The following is a 10,734-nucleotide window of genomic DNA, read 5'->3' as shown; positions in this document are numbered from 1 at the left end:
AGTTTGATATTTGTACATTTCATTTCAGGCCAGAACTAATAAGTGAGTTTATTTCTTTGTTTCCATCCTGTAAGTTAGGGTCAGGGTCAGGGTCAGGGTTTAAGCTGCCGCTGGGTCAGGGTCAGGGTCAGGGTCAGGGTTTAAAGCAGGTTTGGTTCCGCATGTTCATTTGTGTGTGTGTGCGTTCATTAACTGATGAGCACAATCCTGAATAAACCATCATAAAAGTGTGTGTTCTTCTGTCCTCGTTCATTAGCGTCTGAGTGAGGGATTTCTCAGTCCAACATCGAGCTTGTACAGCCAATCACAACAGCATATGCTAATGAGGGTCAAAGGTCCTGTTTATTTCTAACCCTAACCCTGACCTGACCCGATGACCTGATGAAGTGGTTATGGACAGTGTGTGCGCAGGACAGGACAGTGTGTGTGCGCAGGACAGGACAGTGTGTGTGTGCAGGACAGGACAGTGTGTGTGTAGGACAGTGTGTGTGTGCAGGACAGGACAGTGTGTGTGCGCGGGACAGTGTGTGTGTGCAGGACAGGACAGTGTGTGTGCGCAGGACAGGACAGTGTGTGTGTGCAGGACAGGACAGTGTGTGTGCGCAGGACAGGACAGTGTGTGTGTGCAGGACAGGACAGTGTGTGTGCGCAGGACAGGACTGTGTGTGTGCGCGGGACAGGACAGTGTGTGTGTGCAGGACAGGACAGTGTGTGTGCGCAGGACAGGACAGTGTGTGTGTGCAGGACAGGACAGTGTGTGTGCAGGACAGGACAGTGTGTGTGCGCAGGACAGGACAGTGTGTGTGCGCAGGACAGGACAGTGTGTGTGTGCAGGACAGGACAGTGTGTGTGTGCAGGACAGGACAGTGTGTGTGTGCAGGACAGGACAGTGTGTGTGTGCAGGACAGGACAGTGTGTGTGCGCAGGACAGGACTGTGTGTGTGCGCGGGACAGGACAGTGTGTGTGTGCAGGACAGGACAGTGTGTGTGCGCAGGACAGGACAGTGTGTGTGTGCAGGACAGGACAGTGTGTGTGCAGGACAGGACAGTGTGTGTGCGCAGGACAGGACAGTGTGTGTGTGCAGGACAGGACAGTGTGTGTGCGCAGGACAGGACAGTGTGTGTGTGCAGGACAGGACAGTGTGTGTGCAGGACAGGACAGTGTGTGTGTGCAGGACAGGACAGTGTGTGTGCAGGACAGGACAGTGTGTGTGTGCAGGACAGGACAGTGTGTGTGCAGGACAGGACAGTGTGTGTGTGCAGGACAGGACAGTGTGTGTGCAGGACAGGACAGTGTGTGTGTGCAGGACAGGACAGTGTGTGTGCAGGACAGGACAGTGTGTGTGCGCAGGACAGGACAGTGTGTGTGTGCAGGACAGGACAGTGTGTGTGCGCAGGACAGGACAGTGTGTGTGTGCAGGACAGGACAGTGTGTGTGCAGGACAGGACAGTGTGTGTGTGCAGGACAGGACAGTGTGTGTGCAGGACAGGACAGTGTGTGTGCGCAGGACAGGACTGTGTGTGTGCGCGGGACAGTGTGTGTGTGCAGGACAGGACAGTGTGTGTGTGCAGGACAGGACTGTGTGTGTGCGCGGGACAGTGTGTGTGTGCAGGACAGGACAGTGTGTGTGTAGGACAGGACAGTGTGTGTGTAGGACAGTGTGTGTGCAGGACAGGACAGTGTGTGTGCAGGACAGTGTGTGTGCAGGACAGTGTGTGTGCAGGACAGGACAGTGTGTGTGCAGGACAGGACAGTGTGTGTGTGTGCAGGACAGGACAGTGTGTGTGTGTAGGACAGTGTGTGTGCAGGACAGGACAGTGTGTGTGTGCAGGACAGGACAGTGTGTGTGTGTGTGCAGGACAGGACAGTGTGTGTGTGTGTGTGCAGGACAGGACAGTGTGTGTGTGTAGGACAGTGTGTGTGTGTGCAGGACAGGACAGTGTGTGTGTGTGTGCAGGACAGGACAGTGTGTGTGTGTAGGACAGTGTGTGTGTAGGACAGGACAGTGTGTGTGTGCAGGACAGTGTGTGTGTGCAGGACAGGACAGTGTGTGTGTAGGACAGTGTGTGTGCAGGACAGGACAGTGTGTGTGTAGGACAGTGTGTGTGTGCAGGACAGGACAGTGTGTGTGTGCAGGACAGGACAGTGTGTGTGTAGGACAGTGTGTGTGTAGGACAGTGTGTGTGTAGGACAGTGTGTGTGTGTAGGACAGTGTGTGTGTGCAGGACAGGACAGTGTGTGTGTAGGACAGGACAGTGTGTGTGCAGGACAGTGTGTGTGCAGGACAGGACAGTGTGTGTGTAGGACAGTGTGTGTGTAGGACAGTGTGTGTGTAGGACAGTGTGTGTGTGTAGGACAGTGTGTGTGCAGGACAGGACAGTGTGTGTGTAGGACAGTGTGTGTGTAGGACAGTGTGTGTGTAGGACAGTGTGTGTGTGTAGGACAGTGTGTGTGTGCAGGACAGGACAGTGTGTGTGTAGGACAGGACAGTGTGTGTGCAGGACAGTGTGTGTGCAGGACAGGACAGTGTGTGTGCAGGACAGTGTGTGTGCAGGACAGGACAGTGTGTGTTCAGGACAGGACAGTGTGTGTGTGTGCAGGACAGGACAGTGTGTGTGTGTGCAGGACAGGACAGTGTGTGTGTGTAGGACAGTGTGTGTGCAGGACAGGACAGTGTGTGTGTGTGCAGGACAGGACAGTGTGTGTGTGCAGGACAGTGTGTGTGTGCAGGACAGGACAGTGTGTGTGTAGGACAGTGTGTGTGCAGGACAGGACAGTGTGTGTGTAGGACAGTGTGTGTGCAGGACAGGACAGTGTGTGTGTAGGACAGTGTGTGTGTGCAGGACAGGACAGTGTGTGTGTGCAGGACAGGACAGTGTGTGTGTAGGACAGTGTGTGTGTGCAGGACAGTGTGTGTGTGCAGGACAGGACAGTGTGTGTGTAGGACAGTGTGTGTGTGCAGGACAGGACAGTGTGTGTGTGTGCAGGACAGGACAGTGTGTGTGTGCAGGACAGTGTGTGTGTGTGCAGGACAGGACAGTGTGTGTGTAGGACAGTGTGTGTGCAGGACAGGACAGTGTGTGTGTAGGACAGTGTGTGTGTGCAGGACAGGACAGTGTGTGTGCAGGACAGGACAGTGTGTGTGTGTAGGACAGGACAGTGTGTGTGCAGGACAGGACAGTGTGTGTGCAGGACAGGACAGTGTGTGTGTAGGACAGGACAGTGTGTGTGCAGGACAGGACAGTGTGTGTGTAGGACAGTGTGTGTGTGCAGGACAGGACAGTGTGTGTGTAGGACAGTGTGTGTGTGTGCAGGACAGGACAGTGTGTGTGTAGGACAGTGTGTGTGTGCAGGACAGGACAGTGTGTGTGTGCAGGACAGGACAGTGTGTGTGTGTAGGACAGTGTGTGTGTGCAGGACAGGACAGTGTGTGTGTAGGACAGTGTGTGTGTGTGCAGGACAGGACAGTGTGTGCAGGACAGGACAGTGTGTGTGTGCAGGACAGGACAGTGTGTGTGTAGGACAGTGTGTGTGTGCAGGACAGGACAGTGTGTGTGCAGGACAGGACAGTGTGTGTGTGCAGGACAGTGTGTGTGTGTGCAGGACAGGACAGTGTGTGTGTAGGACAGTGTGTGTGCAGGACAGGACAGTGTGTGTGTGCAGGACAGGACAGTGTGTGTGTAGGACAGTGTGTGTGTGCAGGACAGGACAGTGTGTGTGCAGGACAGGACAGTGTGTGTGTGTAGGACAGGACAGTGTGTGTGCAGGACAGGACAGTGTGTGTGCAGGACAGGACAGTGTGTGTGTAGGACAGGACAGTGTGTGTGCAGGACAGGACAGTGTGTGTGTAGGACAGTGTGTGTGTGCAGGACAGGACAGTGTGTGTGTAGGACAGTGTGTGTGTGTGCAGGACAGGACAGTGTGTGTGTAGGACAGTGTGTGTGTGCAGGACAGGACAGTGTGTGTGTGCAGGACAGGACAGTGTGTGTGTGTAGGACAGTGTGTGTGTGCAGGACAGGACAGTGTGTGTGTAGGACAGTGTGTGTGTGCAGGACAGGACAGTGTGTGTGTAGGACAGTGTGTGTGCAGGACAGTGTGTGTGTGCAGGACAGGACAGTGTGTGTGTGCAGGACAGGACAGTGTGTGTGTGCAGGACAGGACAGTGTGTGTGTAGGACAGTGTGTGTGTGCAGGACAGGACAGTGTGTGTGCAGGACAGTGTGTGTGTGCAGGACAGGACAGAGTGTGTGTGCAGGACAGGACAGTGTGTGTGTGCAGGACAGTGTGTGTGTGCAGGACAGGACAGAGTGTGTGTGCAGGACAGGACAGTGTGTGTGTGCAGGACAGGACAGTGTGTGTGTAGGACAGTGTGTGTGCAGGACAGTGTGTGTGTGCAGGACAGGACAGTGTGTGTGTGCAGGACAGGACAGTGTGTGTGTGCAGGACAGGACAGTGTGTGTGTGTGTAGGACAGTGTGTGTGTGCAGGACAGGACAGTGTGTGTGTGTAGGACAGTGTGTGTGTGCAGGACAGGACAGTGTGTGTGCAGGACAGGACAGTGTGTGTGTGCAGGACAGGACAGTGTGTGTGTGCAGGACAGGACAGTGTGTGTGTGCAGGACAGGACAGTGTGTGTGTAGGACAGGACAGTGTGTGTGTAGGACAGGACAGTGTGTGTGTGTAGGACAGGACAGTGTGTGTGTAGGACAGGACAGTGTGTGTGTAGGACAGGACAGTGTGTGTGTAGGACAGGACAGTGTGTGTGTAGGACAGTGTGTGTGTGCAGGACAGGACAGTGTGTGTGCAGGACAGTGTGTGTGTGTAGGACAGGACAGTGTGTGTGTAGGACAGTGTGTGTGTGCAGGACAGGACAGTGTGTGTGTAGGACAGTGTGTGTGTGTAGGACAGTGTGTGTACAGGACAGGACAGTGTGTGTGCAGGACAGGACAGTGTGTGTGTAGGACAGTGTGTGTGTGCAGGACAGGACAGTGTGTGTGCAGGACAGGACAGTGTGTGTGCAGGACAGGACAGTGTGTGTGTAGGACAGGACAGTGTGTGTGCAGGACAGGACAGTGTGTGTGTAGGACAGGACAGTGTGTGTGTAGGACAGTGTGTGTGTGTGCAGGACAGGACAGTGTGTGTGCAGGACAGTGTGTGTGTGCAGGACAGTGTGTGTGCAGGACAGGACAGTGTGTGTGCAGGACAGGACAGTGTGTGTGTAGGACAGTGTGTGTGTGCAGGACAGGACAGTGTGTGTGCAGGACAGTGTGTGTGTGTAGGACAGTGTGTGTGCAGGACAGGACAGTGTGTGTGCAGGACAGGACAGTGTGTGTGTAGGACAGTGTGTGTGTGCAGGACAGGACAGTGTGTGTGCAGGACAGGACAGTGTGTGTGCAGGACAGGACAGTGTGTGTGTAGGACAGGACAGTGTGTGTGTAGGACAGTGTGTGTGTGTAGGACAGTGTGTGTGTGCAGGACAGGACAGTGTGTGTGTAGGACAGGACAGTGTGTGTGCAGGACAGGACAGTGTGTGTGTAGGACAGGACAGTGTGTGTGTAGGACAGTGTGTGTGTGTGCAGGACAGGACAGTGTGTGTGTAGGACAGGACAGTGTGTGTGCAGGACAGGACAGTGTGTGTGTAGGACAGTGTGTGTGTGTAGGACAGGACAGTGTGTGTGTAGGACAGTGTGTGTGTGTAGGACAGTGTGTGTGCAGGACAGGACAGTGTGTGTGCAGGACAGGACAGTGTGTGTGTAGGACAGTGTGTGTGTGCAGGACAGGACAGTGTGTGTGCAGGACAGGACAGTGTGTGTGCAGGACAGGACAGTGTGTGTGTAGGACAGGACAGTGTGTGTGTAGGACAGGACAGTGTGTGTGTAGGACAGGACAGTGTGTGTGTGCAGGACAGGACAGTGTGTGTGCAGGACAGGACAGTGTGTGTGCAGGACAGGACAGTGTGTGTGTAGGACAGGACAGTGTGTGTGTAGGACAGGACAGTGTGTGTGTGCAGGACAGGACAGTGTGTGTGTAGGACAGTGTGTGTGTGCAGGACAGGACAGTGTGTGTGTGCAGGACAGGACAGTGTGTGTGCAGGACAGGACAGTGTGTGTGTAGGACAGTGTGTGTGTGCAGGACAGGACAGTGTGTGTGCAGGACAGGACAGTGTGTGTGCAGGACAGGACAGTGTGTGTGTAGGACAGGACAGTGTGTGTGTAGGACAGGACAGTGTGTGTGTGCAGGACAGGACAGTGTGTGTGTAGGACAGTGTGTGTGTGTAGGACAGTGTGTGTGCAGGACAGGACAGTGTGTGTGCAGGACAGGACAGTGTGTGTGTAGGACAGTGTGTGTGTGCAGGACAGGACAGTGTGTGTGCAGGACAGGACAGTGTGTGTGCAGGACAGGACAGTGTGTGTGCAGGACAGGACAGTGTGTGTGTAGGACAGGACAGTGTGTGTGTAGGACAGGACAGTGTGTGTGTGCAGGACAGGACAGTGTGTGTGCAGGACAGGACAGTGTGTGTGCAGGACAGGACAGTGTGTGTGTAGGACAGGACAGTGTGTGTGTAGGACAGGACAGTGTGTGTGTGCAGGACAGGACAGTGTGTGTGTAGGACAGTGTGTGTGTGCAGGACAGGACAGTGTGTGTGTGCAGGACAGGACAGTGTGTGTGTAGGACAGGACAGTGTGTGTGCAGGACAGGACAGTGTGTGTGCAGGACAGGACAGTGTGTGTGCAGGACAGGACAGTGTGTGTGCAGGACAGGACAGTGTGTGTGCAGGACAGGACAGTGTGTGTGTAGGACAGGACAGTGTGTGTGTAGGACAGGACAGTGTGTGTGTGCAGGACAGGACAGTGTGTGTGCAGGACAGGACAGTGTGTGTGCAGGACAGGACAGTGTGTGTGTAGGACAGGACAGTGTGTGTGTAGGACAGGACAGTGTGTGTGTGCAGGACAGGACAGTGTGTGTGTAGGACAGTGTGTGTGTGCAGGACAGGACAGTGTGTGTGTGCAGGACAGGACAGTGTGTGTGTAGGACAGGACAGTGTGTGTGCAGGACAGGACAGTGTGTGTGCAGGACAGGACAGTGTGTGTGTAGGACAGGACAGTGTGTGTGTGCAGGACAGGACAGTGTGTGTGTAGGACAGTGTGTGTGTGCAGGACAGGACAGTGTGTGTGTGCAGGACAGGACAGTGTGTGTGTAGGACAGGACAGTGTGTGTGCAGGACAGGACAGTGTGTGTGTAGGACAGGACAGTGTGTGTGCAGGACAGGACAGTGTGTGTGTAGGACAGGACAGTGTGTGTGCAGGACAGGACAGTGTGTGTGTAGGACAGTGTGTGTGTGCAGGACAGGACAGTGTGTGTGTGCAGGACAGGACAGTGTGTGTGTGTGTGTGTGTGTGTGTGTGTGTGTGTGTGTGTGTGCAGGACAGGACAGTGTGTGTGTGCAGGACAGGACAGTGTGTGTGCAGGACAGGACAGTGTGTGTGCAGGACAGGACAGTGTGTGTGTGTGTGTGTGTGTGTGTGTGTGTGTGTGTGTGTGTGTGTGTGTGTGCAGGACAGGACAGTGTGTGTGTGCAGGACAGGACAGTGTGTGTGCAGGACAGGACAGTGTGTGTGCAGGACAGTGTGTGTGTAGGACAGTGTGTGTGTGTAGGACAGTGTGTGTGTAGGACAGTGTGTGTGCAGGACAGGACAGTGTGTGTGTGCAGGACAGGACAGTGTGTGTGTGTGTGCAGGACAGGACAGTGTGTGTGTGCAGGACAGGACAGTGTGTGTGTGTGTGTGTGTGTGTGTGTGTGTGTGTGTGTGTGTGTGTGTGTGTGTGCAGGACAGGACAGTGTGTGTGTGTGTGTGTGCAGGACAGGACAGTGTGTGTGTGTGTGTGCAGGACAGGACAGTGTGTGTGTGTAGGACAGGACAGTGTGTGTGCAGGACAGGACAGTGTGTGTGTAGGACAGGACAGTGTGTGTGCAGGACAGTGTGTGTGCAGGACAGTGTGTGTGTAGGACAGTGTGTGTGTGTAGGACAGTGTGTGTGTAGGACAGTGTGTGTGCAGGACAGTGTGTGTGCAGGACAGGACAGTGTGTGTGCAGGACAGTGTGTGTGTGTGTGTGTGTGTGTGTGTGTGTGTGTGTGTGTGTGCAGGACAGGACAGTGTGTGTGTGTGTGTGTGTGTGTGTGCAGGACAGGACAGTGTGTGTGTGTGTGTGCAGGACAGGACAGTGTGTGTGTGCAGGACAGGACAGTGTGTGTGTGTAGGACAGGACAGTGTGTGTGTAGGACAGGACAGTGTGTGTGTAGGACAGGACAGTGTGTGTGCAGGACAGTGTGTGTGCAGGACAGTGTGTGTGTAGGACAGTGTGTGTGTGTAGGACAGTGTGTGTGTAGGACAGTGTGTGTGTAGGACAGGACAGTGTGTGTGCAGGACAGTGTGTGTGCAGGACAGTGTGTGTGTAGGACAGTGTGTGTGTGTAGGACAGTGTGTGTGTAGGACAGTGTGTGTGTAGGACAGGACAGTGTGTGTGCAGGACAGTGTGTGTGCAGGACAGTGTGTGTGTAGGACAGTGTGTGTGTGTAGGACAGTGTGTGTGTAGGACAGTGTGTGTGCAGGACAGGACAGTGTGTGTGCAGGACAGTGTGTGTGTGTGTAGGACAGTGTGTGTGTAGGACAGTGTGTGTGCAGGACAGTGTGTGTGCAGGACAGTGTGTGTGCAGGACAGTGTGTGTGTAGGACAGTGTGTGTGTAGGACAGTGTGTGTGTGCAGGACAGTGTGTGTGTGTAGGACAGTGTGTGTGTGTAGGACAGTGTGTGTGTGTAGGACAGTGTGTGTGTGCAGGACAGTGTGTGTGTGTAGGACAGTGTGTGTGTGTAGGACAGTGTGTGTGTAGGACAGTGTGTGTGTAGGACAGTACAGTGTGTGTGTAGGACAGTGTGTGTGTGCAGGACAGTGTGTGTGCAGGACAGTGTGTGTGCAGGACAGTGTGTGTGCAGGACAGGACAGTGTGTGTGTGTAGGACAGTGTGTGTACAGGACAGTGTGTGTGCAGGACAGTGTGTGTGTAGGACAGTGTGTGTGCAGGACAGTGTGTGTGCAGGACAGGACAGTGTGTGTGTGTAGGACAGTGTGTGTGTAGGACAGTGTGTGTGTAGGACAGTGTGTGTGCAGGACAGTGTGTGTGTGCAGGACAGTGTGTGTGTGCAGGACAGTGTGTGTGTGTAGGACAGTGTGTGTGTGTAGGACAGTGTGTGTGTAGGACAGTGTGTGTGTAGGACAGTACAGTGTGTGTGTAGGACAGTGTGTGTGTGTGCAGGACAGTGTGTGTGCAGGACAGTGTGTGTGCAGGACAGTGTGTGTGCAGGACAGTGTGTGTGTAGGACAGGACAGTGTGTGTGTGTAGGACAGTGTGTGTACAGGACAGTGTGTGTGCAGGACAGTGTGTGTGTAGGACAGTGTGTGTGCAGGACAGTGTGTGTGCAGGACAGGACAGTGTGTGTGTGTAGGACAGTGTGTGTGTAGGACAGTGTGTGTGTAGGACAGTGTGTGTAGGACAGTGTGTGTGCAGGACAGTGTGTGTGTGCAGGACAGAATGTGTGTAGGACAGTGTGTGTGCAGGACAGTACAGTGTGTGTGTAGGACAGTGTGTGTGCAGGACAGTACAGTGTATGTGTAGGACAGTGTGTGTGCAGGACAGTACAGTGTGTGTGTAGGACAGTGTGTGTGTAGGACAGTGTGTGTGTAGGACAGTGTGTGTGTGCAGGACAGTGTGTGTGCAGGACAGTGTGTGTGCAGGACAGTGTGTGTACAGGACAGTGTGTGTGCAGGACAGAGTGTGTGTAGGACAGTGTGTGTGCAGGACAGTGTGTGTGTGCAGGACAGTGTATGTGTAGGACAGTGTGTGTGTAGGACAGTACAGTGTGTGTGTAGGACAGGACAGTGTGTGTGTAGGACAGGACAGTGTGTGTGCAGGACAGTGTGTGTGTGCAGGACAGTGTGTGTGCAGGACAGGACAGTGTGTGTGCAGGACAGTGTGTGTGTAGGACAGGACAGTGTGTGTGCAGGACAGTGTGTGTGTAGGACAGTGTATGTGTAGGTTAGTGTGTGTGCAGGACAGTGTGTGTGTAGGACAGTGTGTGTGCAGGACAGTGTGTGTGCAGGACAGTGTGTGTGTAGGACAGTGTGTGTGTAGGACAGTGTGTGTGCAGGACAGTGTATGTGTAGGACAGTGTGTGTACAGGACAGTGTGTGTGTAGGACAGTGTGTGTGCAGGACAGTGTGTGTGCAGGACAGTGTGTGTGTAGGACAGTGTGTGTGTAGGACAGTGTGTGTGCAGGACAGAGTGTGTGTAGGACAGTGTGTGTGCAGGACAGTGTGTGTGTGTGTGCAGGACAGTGTGTGTGTAGGACAGTGTGTGTGCAGGACAGTGTGTGTGCAGGACAGTGTGTGTGCAGGACAGTGTGTGTGCAGGACAGTGTGTGTGCAGGACAGTGTGTGTGCAGGACAGTGTGTGTGCAGGACAGTGTGTGTGTGTGTGCAGGACAGTGTGTGTGTAGGACAGTGTGTGTGCAGGACAGGACAGTGTGTGTGTAGGACAGGACAGTGTGTGTGCAGGACAGTGTGTGTGCAGGACAGTGTGTGTGTGCAGGACAGTGTGTGTGTGTAGGACAGTGTGTGTGTAGGACAGTGTGTGTGTAGGACAGTGTGTGTGCAGGACAGTGTGTGTGTAGGACAGTGTG

The 10,734-nt window shown here is 54.2% G+C and overlaps 1 protein-coding gene across 1 annotated transcript in view; it reads left to right on the top strand.

The window, feature by feature from the left end:
* LOC308689902 (transmembrane protein 60-like) overlaps positions 1 to 230 on the top strand; it is a 1,515-nt gene extending 1,285 nt beyond the window's left edge. The window contains exon 2 of the mRNA XM_081364010.1: positions 1 to 230. This exon is cut by the window's left edge and continues 614 nt beyond it. The gene's annotated coding sequence lies outside the window, so the exon portion shown is untranslated.
* The last annotated feature ends 10,504 nt before the right edge of the window (positions 231 to 10,734 follow it).

Source organism: Scardinius erythrophthalmus, assembly GCF_964197995.2.
Source record: "Scardinius erythrophthalmus genome assembly, chromosome: 4".
Lineage (NCBI taxonomy): Eukaryota > Metazoa > Chordata > Actinopteri > Cypriniformes > Leuciscidae > Scardinius > Scardinius erythrophthalmus.
Note: the sequence above shows the minus strand (reverse complement) of the source record. Positions and strands in the feature narration are given on the sequence as shown.